Here is a 24,816-nt window from a genome sequence, read left to right on the forward strand (position 1 = left end):
TTCATCAAACCAGAAGGAGATTGGTAATGAAAAGTGGCTGATGTAGGAGTATTTGGGTGGTATGGATCGTCAGCCATGGGACATAGATATCTTTTGCTTTTAGTGGTGTTCACTGGATGCATTACATGATTACTGATGGACCAAATGCGCTGATAAACATCATCCATCCATTAGCTCAGACAAGGTGATTGAACTAAATTAATCAAGAACCTTGAAACAGTGCAGCCAAAGGATTGCCCAAGGTGTTCATGGCCTCTCTGCAGGCTCAGCAAGTTCTTCTGTTTTTCTTGGTCTAATGAAAGTAGATGATCCCAGATCCTGTAGGATAGCCCCCTCTGCGCTGCCAGCATCCTGACTGTGAATGGGGGATGTCAAAATCCTGTAAAAATCCCAATCCTCTGGAGATTTCCAGACTTCCAACTCACTTTTTTCAGAAAAGTCATTCCTAACCATCTACTTCTCTAAACAAGTCTGACATTCAGGCTCTTTCATATTTATTTAGTCTGAGCCCATTCTTACTGCCCACATTGTAGACATCAGGAACTTGAAGCAAGTAAAATAAACATTTGTAGATATTTTATTTGTAGTAAAAATCTGAGTTCTTGATCATTTTGGAGAAAGCAACAAAGCCAGAAGACTAATGATCAGACCCAAAAATGTTTGTAACAGGCCAAGTCGCAGAGTGCCTTTCAGTGGCCAGTTATGCATGGCAATACTAAAAAATCCCAGAGTACATTCCTGTTCAGACTTAATCTGTGACATTTCATTTCCAGCAGAAAGTTCTCTCTTTGTGGCCCTCAAGGTACTGCATTCTCTTCTTTATCTGAGCATAGATCCCACTCAGATCTTACCAAGCTAGACGTTCCAGATATTTTCTTGTTGGCACAGTTACAGTTTTGAGTCCTCTCAGTCTCAGCCATGACATGTGTTAGTGTTCTATTTACATATCTATGATATAACAGCTGGATGTACCACCAAGGCTGGAAATTTCCATGTCATGAACCTTCAGGCCTAGTGGAATGGGACTGTCGCACATCTTTTGCAATCTGGTTCAGAAGGCAGTCTTTATTTCTGGCAAAAATGAGAGGATGTAGTCATGCTTTTTTCACGATGTTTTATATTGGATAGCTCTAGGTGCTGGTTTAACCTCACTCTGCTCAAGTACCTCTCTTCTGAAGGGCAGTGGAGTGACATGTGAGGAAAGCTGTTTAAGGTGTTGCTGTTCTCCACCACTTTTGCCCTCTACTCTGTCAACACTTAATAAGTAAATCAAAGCTCTAAAAAGAATACCTGCTTGGATATCTGCCATATCAGGGAAAATTGTTTAGTTTATTCAAACAAATCTTTTTCGCACTGAATTGGGTTGTTAATTCCAGGAATGGGACAGAGAAGAATATTTGGTGTTAAACTGAAGTAGTTGGATTTATTAACCTATTATCACCTGCTCTTCACATCTCTCTAGGACTCTTCAAGATTTAGACTCAGGCTCTAGTACTTACATATGACAATGTAGTGCCTACCTTGTACTCCAGGATCAGAAGGTCAGCAGCATACTCTGTAATACTTAGTCATCTAAATTTTCCAGTAACACAGAGAGGAAGATCAGCACTGTGTTTACTTCCTTGAAATGCTAGGAGAAAACATAAATAAAATTTAATTCTGCCTTCCCTACAGATCTCACAAATCTTGCAGACCTTAGGTTTGCTTAGCTATGGTTAGAGACTTTCCTCTGCACATCTCCACCTGCCTTTTCAGTGTATGATTCAAAATCCAGTCACTGCAAACAAGGAGCAGTCACTAGTCCCCATGTCTGGCAAATCAATGATGACTGCTTGAGCGTGGGGCTTACAACTGTGAAGAAAGAATACACTGCAAAAATTGGAGAGGTTGGATAGCCATGTCCTGCAGGATAGTTCTCCCCTACATGGCTCAGTGTGCTACAACAGTCATGAACTCCTGCTGCTCTTCGGGAAATGTGAAGGTTTGCTTTATTAAGGTATTCATAACTTTGGGAGGTGTTAATTGATTTTGAACCTTGTATCCGCCACCCATCTGTTTCACCTCCTGTTTGTTAACACAGCTGGAAAAAATTGATGTGCAGGAACCCATCTCGTCCCAGAAGTCTTTAAAATCAAAACACTACTCCTGGATGTCCAGCTAAAGCAATTACAGAATGCACATTTATAGCAACAAAAGCCATATAGCATCCTTCAGATAGGCAATGCTAACTAGTAAGCTTTTGTGACACATGCTGATTTATTTGGATATACAGTCATGATAAGATAAAACTGTAATGGGCCTGGCAGGGGACCCAGGGGTCATGATCCCTAAAGTATTGCTGGATTTAGCTGATCTATATCATGGGGTCTTAATGGTAAATTGTTTTTTTTTAAACAATACCTTTTGTTCTCAGTTAATGTGCTCCTTGTTGGCTTTGGGCAGCAATCTAAAGAGTAACAATCACCTGATGATAAGCGTTGGCAAGGTGATAATCAGATTGTTTGCCTTTTAATCCCTACACTAACAGATGGATTAAAAAATCCCAAACTATGTTATAAACTACAGTCACATTAATGATGTTAGTTCAGTTGCTCGTGATGAGTGACAATTTTGTAGGAAGAAACAATAACCGGTACACTTGCAAACAATGGAGGTTCTTTGGCTCACACCCTTGTACCTTTTGCTCCTTTTGCCCTGGAAGCATAGAACCTTTTCATCGTTGGAGCAGAAGGAATTTGTTTTCTGTCTCTATTATGAATATTTTGAGCCTTCTGGCCATCAGCCAATCCCTTTCAGACTGTCAAAGACAACAGGCACAAGTTTGTTTTTCTCTTGGGAGAATTTATTACTCTCACTACTTCACATGACTTTCATAGAAATGAAACCTAACATGGCCCTACACTTACTTTGTTCTTCTGAGCACTAAATGAAGGATTTCCCATTGACATCAGTCTGATGCTTTTCTTCTCCTGACTGCAGCCCTGGAGAATGAAGTGCCTTGATCCTGGCATGAGGGTTTCAGAAGCTTTTTCCTGTTGTGGCCAATTCTCAAGCAATTGCATATCTCACTGGCTATGTTTAGAAGACTTTGGCTCCTATGTTTATTTCATGTGTTAATTAACAAAAGCAGGTTTTTTTTTACTTCCTTATTGCAAGTGTGCTGGATGACTGAAACACAGAATGTCATAAGTCAGTGTGTGGTAGCTCCTGCCATGTATATTGGCCATTTGGAAAGGGAAGCCCATGACTGGTGTGATAAATGATGTTAGGGCAGCTGGAGAGTAAGACACACCAAATGCCTTGTTAACTGTCACCTGCCATCTGATTAGTTTGAAAGTTTATAGCTACAGATTTGTGTTTGAACATGGGTGAGTTTCCAGTGATTACAGATCAAATCCTGTACATGGTGGAGTCGTGTAAACAAGGAAGATTCCATCAGTATGATCAGTAAAGGTAGAGTATTACTATCTGCATCTTAAAGAAGATCCTTGCTGTTCTACCACAACAGACCCTGCTAAACAGTCTGTCCCCTTCTTTCCTGTAACTCCCCTTTACACACTGAAAGGCTGCTATTGGGTCACCTCAGAGCCTACACTTCTTCAGACTGAACAACCCCAGCTCTCTCAGCCTGTCTTTGTCCATCTAATGAGGCCTACCAAGCACAATGCAAGGTCTCACCACTGAATAAAAACAGTCTGCTCATTTTACACACAGTTAGGACTGATTTACCCCATACCAGTTACCTTACTTTTTAACTTAATTGAATTTATTTTTGTATTTTATCACTCAGTGGAGGTAGCCAAAAAAAGACAAGCTTTGCCGGTGACAGTACTGGAGGCTGTCCCAGACTCTGCTGCAAAAGGCGTCATCAGTTCCTGGGTCTTATCTGTCATCCCTGGGACATTTTCTGGGCCATTCACTGCCTTTGACAGGGGAATTGGAACCAGATGTTCTTTAAAGATCCCTCCCAGCTCAAATATTCTATGATTCTCTGATTCCAGGATCTCTCAGAGATGTGTGGGCATCTCACTTCCTCAAGTGTCGCAGATAACATTATTACCCCGAGTTAAGGGAAATGCATTTTCCTTCAGACTCTTAAGGATGTCTTCCTATGATTCTTTGCTATCAGTCTATACTCAATAACACTGAATTACCATCACAATTTGTCACTGCTCACTGCTCATTTCCAGTCCTTTAAAACAACAAAAAAAAAAAACTCTATGAATTTTAATAAGCGAATAGGGTTCATTCTCACAGATGCAATCCAGATTACTCCTTGCAAATGAATGTCAGTGTCTTTTACCATCTTACATTAGAATATATTCACACTTCTGCATAGATTTCCCTTCCATTTCTTCATATTAGCACAGTAATACAGAGAAGGTATTAAGCAATTCTTTTCTATGGTATGGATAGAAGTATTTGGCTTGATAATTCAGGAACATGAGATGGAGTTCCTCACACCAAACCTTCTAATACAGAAACATCCCCATCCTTTTAAGGACATAATGCTGTCACTCTCGGTTAACTCACTATGCAAGACTTATATTCTTTTATGGTTTAAATGGAGAACTAGTTGTATAAGGAGGCTATTGGTATCAAATAATCCCTTTGACAGATGGGAAAGCATAATTTTAAGATTTGTATGAAGAAAAAGCTTTTATAACATTAAGTTTGTATTTTCCAAATTATTGGAATCCTCCAGAGACAGGAAATTTAGGTGACTCAGAAAGAAAGTAATGCGCTAGGTTGTCTTCCATTATTTCTTATAAATTCTCAGTTAAAATTCAGCCCTGGAGCAGTAAGCTAAATTAAATATCTTCCTGAGATGCCTTTACATTTATTTCCTGCAATAGCTGTGCAAAGCTTACTAGAAATGAAGGTATATTGAAAGGAACTCCCCCACATTTTGTTTCTTCTGGACAGTGCCCGAAATATCTTGTTCTTTTCATCTTTTAGTCTCCACATGATGAACTGCTGCAGCTAGAGTTTATGAGCAGATGATGATTTAAGAAAAAAAATACTAACAAATCTAAAATGCTTCCCACAGCAGCAGCCTGAATTGCAACATTTAATTTAATTATCAAGCAATAAAAGATGGTATAGGCAGTCTATGTAAATTGTTTCTCCATTTACTTTGCTGTAAAAAAATATGCAGAAAATGCCACTATTTATGTGAAGTGTAAATACATGTGTTGAGTGATGTACCAGGAACAGATGCAGTTAAAGTTTAGTATCTAATAAAGAAATAATAATTTCACCAAAGATATTCGAGGGAGTGCAGATCAATGAGCCACACTGCAGGCTTGGCAGCAGCAGTGATTTTCTAAGGGTGAAAACAGTTAAGAACTGAAACAGATTGCTTGGAAAAAAAGGAGAGGAGGTCACACTCAGAGAGGTATCACATGTATGCTTTTAGTTAAACTGATACAAGAGAATGGGCTAGATGTCTTCTTCAAGCTCATTCAGCAGTATTTTCTGTGATGGTACTTTGGCCACCCGCTCTTTACTCCAAAGGATGATTTGTGAGGCTTCTTTCTCTGAAAACTTACCTTAAAAGTTGAAGGAAAATCTCATGTTGCTGATATCTATTGTTGGTTGGTCTCCCACTACCATGCAGGCCCTGCTGAGGAGTCAGTGGTGCTTCATTTGAGCAGTCACAGCCAGCACAGTTAAGACACAGGAGGGAATCAGAAAGCTGATCCACTAATGGCAGCAGAAATGACATTATCTGTACTGTGTTCCATGTTTGGAGAAGAGGCAAATTAGTAGAGATAAATATTTACTTTACTAAAATCTTCTGTATGGAAGGCCTATAGTCTGTGCTGGGGCTCCACCTGGGTGCTGGTCAACTTCCCTGGAAGATCTGGTGGCCTTTTAAGCCTTGACTATCCCCTCCTTCACTGTCTGTGTGACTCCCTGAAATGCTCCTTTGTAATAGCAGCAGCAATTGCAGCAAGACTTCTGAAGCTTAACCCGAGTTAAATAGCCCAACCCAGCTCTGCAAGGCAGCTGTGAAGGATCTAAGTGCAAAAAGGCAGCAAAAATTGAGAACAGGGAGATCCAGCCCCTTTATTCTGCAGAACCTGATCTTGTTGGAGGGCTGAGAACTCTTTTACATGAGGGAATTCTGGGCTGAAGAAGACCTTCACTGGGAATTCAAGGTCTTTGTGACTCTCTCTAATAGCAATAATAGACTGAGGGACAGGGAAGGAACATGTGCAAATTTCTTTCTCCATGCTACTCTAAATAAGAAGCATAATCTAATGGTTAAAAGGGAATTCTAGTTGTTGTTGGGGGGCCAAAACTGGGGTCACTACCTTTACATCACAGGAGTTCAAAGGTGAGGGTTACAGCCTGCCTAGACCCAGGCATTTAACCATAGCTTGGCAATTCATGATGATTTGAGGAAAGAGCAGTGGCCAACATTTCCTAAGCAATTCTTGCTATGTTCCCTCTGGGCCTGCAATGAACATGTGCTTCCCGAGGCAGGGGGATGTGTTGGGGAGGGGAGTCCCCTGCCCAGGCACCTTCCAAGGAAGGCAGGCTTCATGCTGCACTGGAGTTGAACTCAAAGAAGCCTGGAAGCGCTGAGCAGTTCCAGATGCTGTGCTGTGGGGCACTTTGGGGCCAGCACGCAGGCAGATTCCTGCTTGCTTTTGGCAAAACCCAGGAGGGCAAAGCCAGCCTAACTGCACGGAAATGTTTTGTCACACCATTGCAAACCTTGCTAATGAGCAACTCAGCTTCTCATGGCTTTTGCTAGATTAATTTGCTGATGTAAATTTCAGGTCTCACTCCGCTTTTAGTCTGTGTATTGTATTAATGTGCTGTGCTTTATCTCCATCAGCATAAAGGCAAATCAGCCAGAATGGCAGTGAGCAGAGCCAGCACCATTCGGTTACAGCTTGCTTTCAGCATTTGCTTGAACCCTGGGAAATACACTGCTTCTCTGAGACCTTCTGAAGCTCCAAGTGGGTGGCTATCACAGCAGTGAGGCAACAACCATTCCCTGTGGAAATACTTCCAGGAGTGCAAGTGATGAAGCACCTAATTGCTGCCAAAAGCACTCGCAATTGCACCTCTGAATATCTGGGCTTCAGTTTCCTTGCACCACAGCTCTGTCTCACCTCAGCAGATGGGGCTTTGCTTGCTGTTCTTGCAGCAGTAACACATGTGTCTGTGCTGCACTCAGTACAGCATACACTGCAGGTGGGTTAATACAGAGATCAGCACTCCTAGCTGAGCAGTCTGATCCCAGTCCTCCTCTGTGTGATGCTTACCCGGGCACTTCAGCTGATCCAGCAGGTTGAAGTGTGTAAATGAGCTCAACAAGCAGGTTTGCACTCATGCCATTTACTGCATAGGCATAATCCAACTTTCTGAGCTTTTTTGCAACATTTTTTTTTTTTTTTTTTTAAGCAGGTTTGCACTCATGCCATTTACTGCATAGGCATAATCCAACTTTCTGAGCTTTTTTGCAACATTTTTTTTTTGGAAAAATCAACCACCTGGAAGAACATCTGAGCTCTGCTCACTGCTCCCTAAGTCCAAGTCAGGTATGCCTGTAAGTGGTTGATGCTGCATTTATACACTGAGCAAATTCAGCACTGAATGCATAATGAGCCAGGCCTTGAAAATGAAGGACACCCGTTCTTTTCTTCAGCTTCCTGCCCGCTCTGCATCTGACACACTCCAGCCAAATAGGCACCATCATGAGCATTCACACACTGGGCAGCAGGGCAAGAAGCAACAAAGTGGCATTTCACAGCCTGAGCTGCCGCCATTGTTCTACACAAGATCTATAAATTAAATAAGGTCTCCAAGCTCCACACTAAACAAAGGCTTTTATATAAACACAGTTAATAAAAGAGGGTCTCTAAAATGAGCAAATTTAGCTTCATGTGAGAGTTCTACTGTATGTTGGCCATGAAAAATGTCTTTGTCTCAGCCCTTGCTGGTTTACAGATTGATTTCTATGTGGAAACTTGTGCCAACAAGTATTTGAGATGTTCTGTTCTGGGAAGTCTATAGGGGAGGTCAATTTAGGTAAATGAGGGAATCATCTTGAGATTTGAGAGAAAGAAAAACTGGAGGGCCCTATGCCTGTGCTATTTTTCTGTAACAACCTCAGCTGTGGGCAGACTTGAGAAAATTTAAATGAGGTCTGTAATTGGGATGAATCCAGAATGCCAAGTTTTGGCTCTTCCCATTCAGTACAACATGAAGAGGTGGGAAAGGTGTTGATAAACAGAAATGAACAGAAATGAAAAAGCTGTTGCAGCTGGCTGACATTTAAAAACTGTGATCCATGATTTTTGTTTGCTTCAGACACACAGTGATGAGGAGTTTGAGGAGCCAGATTCTCTACCAAACAAATGGAGCAATGCCCAGGCTCCTCTTCCCTTACACCAAAGGCAGGCATGAATCTGTCTCTGAAAGGATAGTCAGGCAGGCTGTCACACTAAGTAAGGATGTATCAGATATATCAGTGTGTCAGAGATTGAATCAAGCTCCAGGCACTGCATGGGGACCAGAGACTCTCATTCATCTTCCTTGCATGTGCTCAGGCTCTTCAGATTTTGCTCTGCACATCTGAAAATGCTTTACATTTATTCATTTCAGCATATGCAGAGAAGCAGTTCCTAAGCTCTCCTTTTTGAGGGGATGTGGTGTGACATGCAGGTCTTAGAATCATAGAATCATTTGTGTTAGAAGGGACTCTCAAAGGCTATCTGGTCCAACTCCCCTGCCATGAACAGGGACTCCTACAGTTAGATCAAGGTGCTCAGAGCCCCATCCAGCCTGGCCTTGATTGTCTCCAGAGATGGCTTAAAGGCTGGTGCAAACACAGGAATTTTGTTTGTTTTGACAGTGGGGCAATTTACTCAGTGCCAGGCATGATGGCTGCAGATGGAAGTAGCCTGTCTCCAAGGTGAGACAGGGTGAGAGGATCCTAGCTGAGGAACTGGCGGAACTCATTGAAAGGGCTTTAAACTAGGTATGCAGGGGGAAGGGGACAAAATGAGGGCCTCTGGGGTTGAGCAGGTAGTTCAAGGCCTTGTACCAAACTTGATGGGCAAAGAGGGTGGAGTCCAAAGGGATGGAAAAGGACTGAGGGATGCTGTTGCTCTAGGGGATACTAGATCTTCCAGAACAGCAGTGAGACAGGAAGCCCAGCTGAAGTGCCTTTGCACCAATGCACGCAGCCTGGGTAACAAGCAGGAAGAGTTGGAAACCATGTTGCACTTGGAAAGTTATAACATTGTTGCTATCATGGTAACATGGTGGGATGACTCCCATAACTGGAATACCACCACTAAGGGGTATCAGCTCTTCAGAAGGGATAGACAAGGTAAGAAGGGTGGGGGAATTGCCCTCTATGTCAAAGAGTGGATAGATTGTGAAGAGCTGGGTCTGAGGAACAGCCACAATCAGGTCAAGAGCTTGTGGGTAAAAATCAAGGATCAGTCCAGTAAAGGGCATCTAGTGGTTGGGGTCTGCTACAGGCCACCTGATCAGTGGGAGCCTGTTGATGAGGCCTTCTTGCTTCAGCTGCAGGAGGTGTCCTGCATGTAGGCTCTTGTCCTGATGGGGGATTTCAACCACCCAGATATCTGCTGGGATAGTGGAACAGGGGGTGGCAGGCAATCCAGGAGATTCCTGGAGTCTGTCAAGGGCAACTTCCTGGTCCAGGTAATAGATGGACCGACCTGAAGTGAAGCCCTACTATACCTGGTTAGGTTTGATATTAGGAGGAAGTTATTCACACAGAGATTGATGGCACACTGGAACAGGTTGCCCAGCAAGGTCGTGGATGCCCTGTCCCTGGAGGCATTCAAGGCCAGACTGGATGTGGCTCTGGACAGCCTGGTCTAGTGGTTGGTGGCCCTGCATATGACTGGGGGGTTGAAACTAGATGATCATTATGGTCCTTTTCAACCCAGGCCACTTGGTGATTCTATGGGGCATCCATCACCCCTCTGGGCAACCTGATCCAGTGCTTCACTACCTTTATTGTAAAAAGCTTCTTTCTTATATCCAGTCTAAACTACCCTTGCCCCTACTCCCATCTGCATCAGGCTGGGCCATGTACCCCAACTGACTTCTCTGGTGCTGAGCTGACTCTGCAGCCACCGTGTGTGGGAACAGGTTTATGAACTGCTCAGAAATGGAGGCGAGCCATCCTACCCACACAAGCAAATCTGTCACCATCTGCCCAATGTTGCATTCCTTTGGGCTGGAAGTCCTCATTCATTCCTTCGTAATTTTAGCTCATGCATTTTTAGTTTTATTTTTCAACTAAAGCAGCCATTGCTTCTCCCCATAGAACTATTAGGTATGTGACATTTCCACTAAAACAATAATGTTTTCAAGTGTTGCCAGTGAAATGCTGGAGGTTTAATTTAAAATGAGAAGAGAGATGTGAGCAGCTACTAGGCTGTTTCTCCAGCCCTGGACAACTAAACCAACTCAAGCTTTTGCATCAAAGAAAAAATCAGCTTTTGAGCATCTTTATAAGTACTCTTTGAAATATTTTAAGTGAATATGTACATACTCATTAGAGTATTTTATGAATTATTGTGCTCTGCTTCTCACTCAATACATATTCATATATACATACGTACAGCTGATGCTGTAGTTCAAGAGTAGTCAACTGAAAGAGGTTGTTTTCTGCATGCGTGGGAAGTGTAATGCAAATATAAATAGTTTCTTCTTTATGGATTGCTCATTTTCCTAGGGCTCATTCTTACAGCAAAAGCTCCAAGCCTTCCTATGTCCTGGTGGCTGTCTCTGTGATGTTAAGGTTTTAAGGAGAATAGCCCAGACAGAATAACAGCTCTGTGTGCAAGCTACAGCCAAATGACTTAAATAGCACAAAAAAAACCCTGACCCGACCGTCAGAGCTAAGAGGTATAAGACTCACGGCTCAGCTTATTTTCTCAGTAGATTTATTGTAGCAGCAAGAAGTGAATTGTGCTGGAGACACCTCTTCACAGCTTGTGGGCAGAGCAGAAGAAACGTCCATCTCCTCTGAGTGAGGAACACCACTGATGTGCTTCTGCTTGGTCTGAGGTTCAAGGAGATGTGAGCTTTACTGAACACCTTTTAGACCCCAAGGGCCTGATGAAATTGCCAGACCATAGGTAGCTGGAGTCATTTAAAATGCCTTATTTCACAGAATAGAAGATAGGACAGTAGTAGAACAAGCTTCAGTCAGCAAAGTTTAAAAAATAAAAACAAAAGTCATGCATATACAATTACACCTAAATTCTAGGAGCACATAATCTGATTTCCAATCTACAAGACATAGGGTTCCAAAGCAATTGTATCCATCTCCTAAATTTGTGTTTAGCTAAGGAATGTCCTCCAGTCAGACATCAGACTGAACTCAGTTCTTTAAGCTGGAGGAACTACCACTTCTCCTGCTAATTTGCTCCAGGAAATTAATCACATTCACGGGTTAAAATAAATAAATAAATAAATAAAGCTCATTTGAATCTTGTATGTGTATTACTGAAAATGAAGTCATGCCTCTTGCTTGTCTGCTGAAAAATGTTGAAAATTGCTTCAATTATCCTTGCTTATCTAAGCAAAGCCCTCAGAATATCAGATAAATGAAGCTGCAAGGTAGTGCTGTTGGCGCTGATCCTGCAAAATGAATGATGTTCCAGAGTAAAATCCTTCCTTCTCACATATTTACTGCTAAGTCAGCAGTGTTTGCTTAGTCCTTTTACCTTAATACAGAAGGAGATTTGTTGGAAACAAGGTAAAAGTGTCATTAGACAAGGGAGGTAGGAGTGACAGAGATAACATGTATTCTTTAAAATTTATGTGTACACATTTCCACAGGTCTAATTTACTGTCTCCAAAGAGTTATGCTGCATAGAAATATTTCATGCAGCCTAGGGGCTGATTTCAAAACTCCTATGTGTAAAAATGTCCTGGATTAATGCCATGTAAAAAGAAAACAGCCAAACCCAGCTTTATAAAACACCTTAATAATAAACTGGTTGGAACTCATATGTGAACCCTGGAATATCTGTGCATTTATTTTGTGATTTCAGTTCACTTACCCTTTGCTGCAGGCCCTCCAGCAGCACTTCAGAGTAGAAAATGTGAGTGCTGCAGTATCTACTCTACTTTTCTTTATTAATATGTAAGAAGGTCACGATCTACTTGTTAAAAACAGTCTGCTAAATCTGGAACCTCCTGGAACCATTCACAATTCTACCCTCTTCCACATTGTATTTCACAGCACCCTGACAAAGCAGACACTGTTCTGTCTTATTTTTTTTACAATTTTCTCATGGTCACTTTAGATTTATGAGCTTGTACTGAGGAAACAGATCTCCAACCCTGAAGACAAATGACTAAGCAGGAAAACAGCCCTACCAGTGACTCAGAAACATTTCTTTTGCATGTATTGTGGAGCTTAATTGCATATGACTTGGATTTGCACATCCATGCTGGATGTTGCCCACCTCTTACACTTCTCTGAGCCAATTGTGCTAAACCTTCCTAGTAAGAAATCCCTTTTTTCCCCCTGCTCCTGGCTTTGAGGACTGCACTGCCCACTAGTTTTGTGGTAACCGTTATAGGTGGAAACAAAAAGATCTCAAAGGAGACAGAGAGGAAACAAATGTCCCAGTGAGAGCTATGGTGTGGCTGACACCACGGGAGCTCCTCCATCAGCATCCTGCTCACATCAGCATCCCACAGAGCCCAGCCTTGGCACAAAGGAGTTAATCACAAACTGATCATCCTGAAAAAGACCAACACAAATGACTTTTGCTTGTACATTTCTGGGGTTGTGCTAACATACATTTCCAGGTTGGGCTCCCCCGGGTTAGGTCCAGCTGTGTTAATCTACATCTACTCAGTGCAGCCAGAAGCAAGTTAATCTTTTTTATCCATTTGGCTTTTAAAGACAGCACAAGACAAAGGCGAGAGAAGCTTTTAGACAAGAGCTGTAGAGCTTTGAAAGGAGCTGAAAGCAGCTCGTTTTGTATGACTGCTAATTTGAGTTTCCCATTTTTCAGTGCTCAGCTTGCAGTGCTTGTTCTGACAGTGGGGTTCTGGGGACTGTGAAGGAGGGCAGCAACTGAATCTGTAGATATAAACAGTGTAAGTGTTGGCTGCGCTATGGTTTACCATTAAATGAAAGTTAAGGGCAACAAAAGGTTTGCAGGGTGGATCAGGTGGCTGTGGGATTTATACACCCTTAGAGGAAACAAGGCAGGACATATATGACATAAGAATCTGAACTACTTCAAGTAGCCTTATTCTCCCTTTTCTGTGCACAAACTGAGCACGGGTCCCACTCTTCGCAATAAATTAAGAGTGAAGATGGGAGCTGGTGGGCAGTGTCGGAGGGGAGGATGGGGTGAGATGTCAGTGATGTCCTTTCCAAGGAAGGAAGCTGATGTGGGGCTCCTCTGGCCCTACTTTGGTGCTGCACTTTCCCACAGTTTGGAATGGAATCATGAAGTAATATCCATGTGTGTTTCATGGATAAAGGAAAAGACAGTCCTTTGCAAGGAACTGCCCTACAGGCAAGCTGAAGTCACAGCCCTTTGAAGAGGGGGAAGGTAAAGCTGCTCATTCTCTCTCCCAGTGCACAGTGATAATACCTATAATTGCACAACAATTTGCTCCAAACTGTGCCAAAACAGAGATTAAAAAAAAAAAAAAAAAAAAAAAAAGAGATTTTTTTCCCCTAAAAATACAAATGCATAAACTTTTTTTTTTTTTTTAAGCAAATTTCTCTCTGCATTCTTCTCTACTCTCTTCTTTCCTCTGCTAAGAATGGGAATGCATGAAACTGAAAATTTCTATGCATAATTCCATGAGTTGTCTGGTAAAATGGAATAAAGTAGAATTCGAGCTGTTCAGAGAAACATTTATAGGAACTTTTCATCCTCTTTTCTCCAGCTTCCAGACTGAATAATGCAGGTATCCCTTTAGAAGACTATGAAGTGTCACTTTAAGAGGCACTCTGGGTTACTCAAGGAAGAGTATATGCATTTAAAATAATCCTTGTCAGCCTTGACACTTTTGGTGATGCACCCAGAAGAGCTCTACTGAAAATATTTCCATTGAGTGACAGCATCATTTCCGCAATCCCACAGGTACACAGGGCAGCTGTGGGATCCTATGTGTGAATGCCTGTTCCTGATGCATAGCCACGTGTGTATGGTTGTTCCCAGTCTGGTGTTCATGTAAGATGAGAGTTCTGAAATGGTACCCTTTTGGAACTTCTGAATTCAGCCTGTGGCTTTTGTGCTTTGGATCTTATTGGCACAGGCTGCCCAGGGAAGTGGTGGAGTCACTGTCTGTGGAGATGCTCAACAAACGTGTAGATGTTGCACTGAGGGACACGGTTCAGCAGGCATGATAGGGAAGAGTTAGTGATTGGACTTAGAGATCTTCCCAACCTTAATGATTATATGAGCTTATTATTGCATGAAAAAGAAGGCAGATGTCCTGGCTGTCTCCTGGGTTTGGGATGTTTGACTGGGGAATTTCTGGAGACAACACAAGCATCTTGATACTGGGAAGATGATTTTAAGATAGCTCATAATGTGAAGCAAGATTTTGATTGGGACTCCCTAAGATGAGGGACGGGAAGAAATTTCTAAAAAGCATATTTGGCAAGAGCCTGCAAACTAAGGCCTATTGTAAGCAGAGGGAAAGCGTGACAAAGGGCAAGTTAGTTAGATAGGGATATAAAGAGTTGCTTTGAGGCTTTGGGGAAATATAAACAGTTGAGAAATGAGAAGCACTGGGACATCCTGCTGAAAACAAGCCAAAAGAAGGTAAAAGAGCTTTCATATCTAGAGTAGCAAAAAGAAACAGTGAACATGAATTTCAGTAAAAGTTTCAACCAACTGTAACTGAATCTTCAAAAAATATTTGCAGTAGAGCAGGGGGGAAAGAAAAAATATGTTCAGATATAAAATGGGAAAAGAGAAGACAATTTGGGATTGAGCAATGGCAGAAGGAAAGGAGATGTATTAAATTATTCATTTGGCTTTCTTATTTACTTACAAAACTGGAGAGCTGCTTGAGACATTGGCAAGCAGTGGTAAAGGAAGTAGGAGGGAGAATGGAGAATTAAAGGTCTGCCAGGTTCAGCAGACAAGGCTGCCTATGCAGACACACATTTCTTATGTAACGAAAGGCTTAATTTCATGAAGGTTTCTTTCTTCAGAAGGGCCAGTTTTAGCAACCAGGATCTCCAGTTGCACACAATGATGCCTGCATGGCTGTCTTTGCTGGACTCTTGAGATGAAGTGGCTCCCACAAGGATATTTTAAGATCCTATTAGGTTGGAAAAGAGCTGGATGAGGGAGATACAACAGTGGCTTATGAAATAGGCAGTATAACAAGAAGGTGAATGGGACAAATGGCTCTTTTCTTCTAGGTTGAAAACCAAAGGATGTGAAATTAAACTATGGGGTACTACTTTCAAAACAAACCAAAAGAGGTACTTCATTGACAGTGCATAGTTGGGTTGTAGAACATTGCATTGTGGAGCTGCAAAATTTTCTGTGGAAAAGAAAAAATCCAGCTAGGACTGTTAAATTAAAATGAACTAACTGACTCAAAATATCCCTGAGTCACAAGTCACAGGAGGCTGGGAACGCATTCCTGGGATGAGTTCTGTGTGCTTGCCCTGTCCTTACATCCTTCCTAGGATAACATCTGCTCTTCTGCACTGCTGCTGGGGGCAGGACAGAGAGCAAACAGACCTGTGCTCAGATCCAGTACAGATGTTCTTGTGTTAATCTGTGCACTGCTCCATGAACTAGCTGGGGAATTGTTCTGGAGAATAGTAAGCCAGCAGGTTTTGTTTTGTTTTTCAACTGGTCAGTTCCTGAACCTGGTTCACTGAATGGCCAAATAAATGTTTTGATGGGCTGTGTTGATGGAGCAATTGGAAGAAGGATGAAGAGCCCATCTCTGGGACAGGATCGAATACCAAGGTGAAAGGGAAAGCCTGATGAAGCCGTCTTTGTCACAGGAAGAAATTCTGGTGAAGGCATGGACAAAAGTACTGCCTGAGAGCTGGTGTAATTCAGAACACACATTACTTCTGCAAAGATGGTGTATGGTCAGTAAAAACCTCAAAAAGGCCTCAGATCTATCTGTATTAATTTAAAGGTCTATCAGGTAACCTGAGAGGCTAAGATTTTCACCTATACTGCTGGAAGGACCAGCCCAAGTGAGAAACACAGTCCTTCCTCCTGTTCTTTGCAGTGATAGCTCTGCATTATTCACATTGCAACACACCTTGAATAGAAGGATTAGTGCCTTTCCTGCAGTTGTGGGCAGTTTTTGACTCTCAGCTTCTGAGGACTGCATTCCATGACCAATGGAGCTAAAGACAGTATTATCAGTTCAACAGATCTAAATTCTACTTCCTGTTCCCTGTGCAGAGCAGTAAGGATAAATTTTTCACTTAGAATTAATAGAGTTGGAAGAGATCTCTAAAGGCCATCTAGCCCCACTCCTTCAATGAACAGGGTTACCTACAGCTAAACCAGGCTGCTCAGAGCCCCATCCTTCCTGACCTTGAATATCTCCAAGGATGGGGCATCCACTGCCTCCCTGGGCACACCTGTTCCAGTGCCTCACTGCCTTTGTTATAACTAAACAATTCATTGATTTTTTAAGAAAAAATGAAATGATTTTTTAAGAAACAATGAAAACAAGTTTACTAAAAGTGCAGCATTTCTGTTCATTTTGTAATGCATGTGCTGATGTATTCAAGCTAAAAAGTGAAAGGAAAGGGCTGAAGTAGAGCTGACCATACCTTTGGAACAAGATCTCAGGGCTCTTTCTCCTTTCTCCTTTCATTGACATTTCACAGGAATGCTAAAAGCAGAGGACGTACCAAACTATATGTTGTACAAATGTGATCTATCCTATCAAACAGTCTCTGCTGCCTGCTCTCTCTGTTAGCACACCTCTGTGATTCTGGAATACGGCTACCCCTATTTCTATATTTTCCTTTCAGAAAGAACAAGACCTACACTTCAGGTATTAAGAGCACGAAACTCAGAAGTTTTAGCAGCCTTAGCAACAAAAATCTTACAGACAATCTTCCGGGTAAGCAAAAGAAAAGTTTTTCTCTCCCTGTCAGCTTTGGTAGTAACATGAGTCATCATCGCTCCAGCTGCTGTTAAATACCCTTTGTATCTCTTTACATGACAGCTTAGCCTTACTCATCTGCCACACATTAACCAAGTGACCCTGCTGAAGATGTTTATTCTTTCTTCATTCTTCTGTAATTAGACAGAAAAGTTCTCATGAAGAACTTAGCTTTCCTTTAGGTCTATGTGCTGCTTCTCATGTGTTGAGATCCTGATCTCACTTTCTATCTTCATGTGCAGCTAACATTCAGACAGGGAATGCTGCTGATTCTAATCTGTTAATAGTAACCATGCAGTTGTAATATTTGACAGCTGTAACTGAAGATGAAAAGAGTACTTCAGTATCTTCGCACTTCTTACAGCTGTCAGTAAGTTTTCCCGGTGCCAAGAACAAGAAACCATGAGGTTAAATTCAGTCATGCCAGAGAGACATCTTTAGTAAACTCAAGATTAATTTAGTATAGGAAAATAGATCTGGAAAGGACCATGGAAGATCCCCTACTTCATAATGCTTCTCTGGGCAGACCTAGTCAATTCTGAATCACTCACACATAATATTTAAGTAATTCCTTCCTATAATCCTCCAGAAGATGGGACTTCACAGCTTCTTGGGAGAACCCACTCTATGCCTTTACCATCACTACTAGTAAAGTATTTTTTCTAGTATTTAACTTAATCTTCAGTGTGTGATTCCCATCTGTGTGCAGCTGGCATGGAAAAAAGAATCCCTTCTTTTCATTGTCATCTTCAGTATTTGAAGATATCACAGTTCATGCAGCTCCTCTTTTCTGTAAGAGGATCTGGCTGAGTTTATACAGTTTGCCCTACTATCCATCACATGTCTGCTGGATGCTTTGACTTCACCTAGCCATGAAAGTGCAGCCCATGCAGTCTGTGGTTTGTATAAGTCTGTATCCTCAGCCTCAGGCTCAGAAAAATTACTGAGATTTTTTGCAGAAATTTTGCTAAAGCCACTCAGTCTGAGCTTCTGCAGATCACTGCTACAGAAAAATTACATTAACAAATGGTTTAAGTTTGACAAGATTGCAATCAGAGTGTGGGATTGTATAAGAAAATGTTAATAACAGTGCCATTGCTTTCTGCTTGATTTTTGAAGGCACGTGCACGTACATATGTATCCAGGAAAATACATAGATGTTAGTTTTCTCTGCACTTAATTCCTTGTCTCCAATTTTTTCTTTAAATAACCCTGAAGCATACATCTCAGATAAACAAGAAAATGGAGAAAGGCAATTTGTTTTACTAGCTTGGCCTTGGAAATCCAATAGCATGGCAGTGAATCATACAAGTGTAGACTACAAGCTTTTATGATTAATGCTCACTAAAACATTTTCTATTGCCATTAAAGACATTTTAGGAAGCTTTACTGGCTGTAATTTAACCTCTAATACTTTTTTTTGGCTTGACATATATTAGCTTATGTTATTGTTGTATAATAATACATAAGATGTAACAGTTTTATTAATGTAAATGGTAATAGCTACAACCTTTTTCTTCTCTAGAGCTTTAGAGAGAAAAATAAATCTCCGTTGGAACAAGGCTTTCTAAATTGTAGATTGCTTTTTATGTTGACTTTGGAACTTTTATAATGTTCAGCTCATTCCTTGCACAGAAAACAGTAATATTAAAAGCTGCAATCAGGTGTGTGCATGAGAAATACCATGTGCAGTGTTGAATGGAGAATGGAATGAAGAGAAAACTTGCTGGATGGAAAGTCAGTCCATTATTACTTTAATAGTAGTATCAATTTAATCTGCTTAAAACCATAAAGCTTTTACCATTCATAACAAATACAGTTGAGACTGGAATATTCTTAAAATGCACTACTTATGAAAAGTTACTTGATTCATTTATTACTTGTGGTACATATGACTGGTAGATGATCAACAGTGGTGTTCCCCAGGGCTCAGTTCTAGGTCCTTTTAGATTATTTGGATGCAGTGAAGTTGTCAGGCAGTTGGACTAGATCTTTGTAGGTCCCATCCAACTGTTTTCTCTTCTCTTCTCTTCTCTTCTCTTCTCTTCTCTTCTCTTCTCTTCTCTTCTCTTCTCTTCTCTTCTCTTCTCTTCTCTTCTCTTCTCTTCTTTTTTGTTTAAAGTGACTCAGACTGTTTTCAGTCAAGACAGGAATTGTCTAGGCACAGCCCGATGCACTGCCCACAGCACCACCTTCTTTTGCTGGAATGGAAGTAAGCACCAACCCACATGTCTCGGTCCCAGCTGTAGCTGGGTGTGCAGGTGGACAAGCCTAGCCCTTATTTCTCACATTTGTAGTTTTCACTGTCATATCCTAACATCTTTACACGTTCTTAAATAAACAATAATTTAGTATTTAGGAAGGTTTTAATAGAGGTAGTGAACAAATAGCTACATTCCAGCTGACTGCATGCAGACTGGCTTACTGACATCTGCCTTAAAAACTTGATTCTTCACTCCAGGCTCAAAACAGGCTGTAACAAATGGGCATAATCACATCCTTTTAAACCAAACACTCCTTTTTATTATTGCCTCCTTTGATTTCAGGGGATTTGAGATAAAATTTATTCTCAGGATAAATATACAAATTAATTGTAAAGCAAACTTGTTAGTTGTTTAATCACAAATAATTGGGAATGATAACATCATGTTTTATTTTGCTTAGGGATTAAACTAACCAATTATCCAAGTAAAATAAAGTGGATTATCAGATAAATATTTTCTGGCAAAAGTGCTGTGGTTTCTCAAACATCCAATACGTGATAAATAAAGAAAATCACAATATACCTGCTTTTCAGTGTCTCATCCCTGCCCTCTTCCCCTTCTCCTCCCCTCTGCTTCCCTCTTCCCCTTCTCTCCCTTCCCTTTTTCCTTCCCCTTCCCTTTTCCTCTTCCCGCCTTGCCTTGCATCTCACCTTCTATTTTTCAGTATGGTAGGATTTAAGGAGAATTTCAGGAAGATTTAACTGATGCCTGAATCCTCAGCTACCATTTTGTGCAGGAGAGTTTGCCCTGAGAGACTGTCCTATTTGAAATCAAGTCTGCAATGAATTCATCTTGTGTTTAGTAACAGTATCTTTATGCAACAGGAGTTTGCTGATGCTTAATTACACTTGAGAGAGATAGAGAAGTACAGCTCCCACTAAACTTGAAAAGTTTGGTAGGAAAATGTATGCTTACTCATTTCTTGCTGTTTTTTACCATTTTGTTTTGTTTGTTTGTTGTATTTATGTGCATGTTATACCAATGTATTGTATAGAGCTAAATATGAGTTTCTGTTTCTGTTATATCACTCTACTTTGAATCTTAAGTTTTCAGTATCATAGTCATGCTAGGTCAGTGTAACTTAGTCATGATGCTAAAATACCTATGAGCCCCCACCAACTTTTTCCTGCTTTATCCCTGGAGGAAACCGACTCAGGTTAACATTAAGATGGAAAATAAAAAAAAATAAAAAAAATAAAAAAAGTTTTCAGTGGGGATTGTTGACACAATCTTCCTCATGTGGCCAATTCAGTGTTTGTGTTGGCACATGAAGGGAGAAGTAGAGGGGTATGGCAGGGGTGACCAGGGCTGACAGTACCAGTTTGCATGGATTTGCACCATCTCCACTTCTATGGCATAAGAAGGAGAATTTCAAAAGGATTACTCTTCATCTTAGTTGCATAAAATGATCTGAAGTTCCACTGAGCAATGCTAGATGTTGCATTGGTGCATAGCACCTCCAGTGTCGTGTCCTTTCACACAAATACAAAGACAGTGGGTGAAAGGCATAGCTTGATCATTGTGGTTAGAAAAAATCCCAGATTACCTTCTGCCACAGGTCAAAAAGATTGTATTCCATTTGTTAAATAAAAGAAGTGGGGCCTGTAGGAAACATTCTTAGCATAAGAACATAAAAATCCATTCTAAAGTTCAGCACCTTACTTTTATGATTCCCATAAAGTCCATGAGATAACACTGTTTGCTTACTGAATTAATTTTCATCAGGCTCTATGGCACAGCCTGTTCTCCTGACATTTCCCAGAGGCAGCTGCTTTAAGTTTGTGATTTAAATCATTAAATTCTTGATTTATGGTGCATGCTTCCGGAGCCTCAGCGCTCTTCCAACTCACATTGCTATGTATCCTCCTCCTAATAATGTTACTCTTCAAATAAATTTGGATGACTGTGGGATTAAAATAAACCATTGTGTTCATTTTCATACAAATCGACTAGAGTGTTTCTCTGACAGACACTGTGGCAGTACAGAGTGTAACTGGGAACAGCTTTGCTAGCAGGCTGGAGGCAGACTTACAGCTTCACTGAGGTATGAATATCATTAGCCAGTGCACTCTTGCTTCTAAAATATCTTGTCTTTGGATAAGATCTGTATCGGTGTTGAGAATAGTTGATTGCTTGGATGCTGGAACAAGTTGTTTGTTTGTTTGTTTGTTTTTGTTCTTAATTAAATGAGGGAAGTAATTCAACACCTCCAGTCTTGGAAGACATGTAGCACAGGGCTAGGAGACAGGGTTTCTTCAAGACATTTCTCTAACCTCAGCTCCTGCTCAGAACAACAAATCGCTTTTGATTTGTGTATAGAAATTATGTGTTCTTTTGCAGCTAGAAAGAAATTCAGTGCTTTGAAATTAAAGAAGACCCACACAGAGCTATTAAAAGGACCGTTGCATCATACATAAAACTGTTTCAAAAGCATAAATTAGAAAGTGAACAGCAGATGAAAATAATATTTTTTATTGTTATTTCTATCACAGTAGACTGAATTCTGACCCGTAGGAGGTTGTCACGATGCAGCTGTGCATAGCTGATGTGTCCTTCTGTAGCTCATATTGGGGTGGATTTCTTTTTTCTGACTACTGACTAATTCAAAACAATAAATCATCTTTTTTATTTTTATTTTTTCGTATCTGTTTTGTTGAGCGTTGTATTCCCCAAAACCTACAGAGCAGGAATACAATGAAAGAAGTACCATGAATGCAGCCACTCAAATGTTTGTTCTGTTTGGTGCCGTGACTATTTCAACACTGCAGCATTGCTGCTGAGAATCCTGGTGCAACGTCTGTTTAAAACTGGAACGCTTCAAAATTTGCCAAAAGCAAGTATCAAATTGTTCGCAGATGGAAGCTGGCGGTGTTCTTGCAAGTTTTTTTCTCATTGTTCTCTGTTTTCAGAAAATAGAACTGGATACAGTGGTGCAACTTCAGAAGGAACATGCTAAGAGTGGAAATAAATAACGTTGCATCCTTACCCCCAGCAAACACCACTTTTTTCAGCCAGCTGAAAGATTCTGATATTCTGTTTATGTCAACATTGGTAGTTTATTTGAGTTTACAAACACAACTGAATTATGGGTGCTGACCAGAAAACGGTGGGAATTATGCTAGGGTGATTTTGGGCACTATGAGTCAGGGTGACTGCCCCATCACTTTGCCGGATGTGAGCAGCCCCTTTGGCGGTAGTTAACAGTGTGCTGCAGATCAGCTGCTGTGCTTCACAGCCCTGTGTGTTAACCTCTCTTTGATTTTCTTTTTCTTTTTTTTCCTCTCATTGATTTATAGGATTCAGTTGCATCCCATTTACAACATGAATAGGATTCAGTTTCATCTGAAAGGAGCCTGGGTCTTCCAGACCACACGGCAGTGAGAACAAAAGCATAGAAAATGGGAACCATTGGGAGACTGGCCTCTAAAGCACCTACAACCCTGACTACATCTGTGATGGCGACAAGCTCCCAGCAGGTCGCAATAAATACCCAGTGGCAATGGAGACAAGTGGGTGAGCTGTAAGAGTGCCTGGAGTTAACATAATGAAACTGAATTCTTTCCTTGCACAAGAAATGAAATAAACTTTAAATCAAAGTCTCCATTAAGGCCCCTTCTGCAAGATACTACTTTCAGTTTCTGATGATCATTATAAATGGGGCAGATTGGAAAAACTCAAATGAATCCAATATGAAAAGCCTCTCTGCCTCCAGTCACTTCAGGGGGAGAAGAAGCCAGCTCCATGTACCTCCAGACTCATTTTGGTCTTCCAACACCCTGACACTAAAATACACGTGGAAAACCAGAAATGCTGTGAGATGATGACAGTTACCTGAAGATATGAAGATGAGCAGTGAACAAGTCAGAGAAGAGAAGTCAGGTGTGGATGGCCAGGCCACACCATACTGCTGTACTCATTAAGAAAATAAATCAACTCTACATTAAAAAAGAGTTTGTGGTTTCCAGCTCCAACTCACTTTAGTTCTTTAAAGTCATACTTGAGTTTAAGAATTTACCTTGAGGAGGATGGGAATCTGTTTCATGCTACCATCTGGCTTTCCATAGAAATACAGAACCATAAAAGTGAGATCAACTTGTCTCTTTTATAAGGTTAGTAAGAAAGCTTTGACTGCTTCTTCTCTTATTCACTGGAAATTTATAGTAAGATGTTATATTTTCCCTTTGTCTGTTTACCACAACATCTGAGTTGTGTGTGGAAGACTGAGCCCAGTGGAAGAGAAGACACTTCTCAGAGAGCAGCTTCAGTGAGCCAACTTATTCACCATGGTTCAAAGATGGAAACTCCCATCCATTCTAAGAATGTTTGTGTTTTTTGTTACATACTTGGATACTATTGTGGTTATTGTTTACTTCTGTCCCTTCTCCCGAAATGCCCAAAGTTCTGTGATGTGAGTTTTGTACTACTTTTAGGATGCCAAATGGAAGATTTTTCTATTTCACTTTTGAGTCCTTTCCTGTTGTTACCTCAAACATCGACACCAAATTTTTCATCCTTTCCCTTTTCTGAAGCAGGGGTGACTAAGTTCCTCTTTCTTTCCCCTTCTTCTTTCTCTTTTAAGACACCAAGAAACAAAACATTCTCCAGATGTTTTGTGATCTCATCCCTTATTAACTTTGGAAAGATCCATTCTACCACAGATTCATTAATCTATGGCTTCCTGACAGTACTTCCAGGAACACATAGATACCTATTTTGGCATGAAAACTGGATTCCATAAACACAAACCTTCAAATGTATCTATTTACCAAACCTCTGACTGTGTCTGTTTCTCAATCAGAGAATTTAATTTCCAGTCGAAGCAGTCACATAAATTAGGTAGCCAGTTTATCAGTGATTAACCAAATATACTCCTTTTACCATCAATTTGTAGTGTCCAGAGACCCTGTAGCTTGGAAAAGGTGGCCTGTCTGCATTACAAGTAATTTTAGAGTGGATGTCAAGAACAGGGGCACATTTTTTTTCCAGTGTAGCTCAGTTCCACCACTGTGAAACTCTGCTCAGACAGAGAAATATCCATAGGGTGAAGGTACCTCTGGGAGCTCTGATGAGTTTGCTAAATGGAGTCTTTAGACTATGCCTCTCAAAGGGCACAGGACTAAGAGTAAGTTATCATGGTCATTTCCAAGCTGCCTGCCAGGAGGGGAATGCCTATCTTACAAATCTAAACAGAAACAACAACAATATTAATAATAATAATAAAAACATTGAGATTTTTCAGTGTTATATGTTACTTCTACTCCAAAAATATCTAAGAAGGGCTGCTTTTCAACTATTCCCTCTGGCAAATTTTCAGGCAACACCATCCTTTCTGCTTTTCTTGTCAGAACTTGAGAGTTTACAAAAACCTCGTAGCCTGACTACATTTGGGGGTTTC

Source organism: Coturnix japonica, chromosome 2 (assembly GCF_001577835.2).
Source record: "Coturnix japonica isolate 7356 chromosome 2, Coturnix japonica 2.1, whole genome shotgun sequence".
Classification (NCBI taxonomy): Eukaryota; Metazoa; Chordata; class Aves; order Galliformes; family Phasianidae; genus Coturnix; species Coturnix japonica.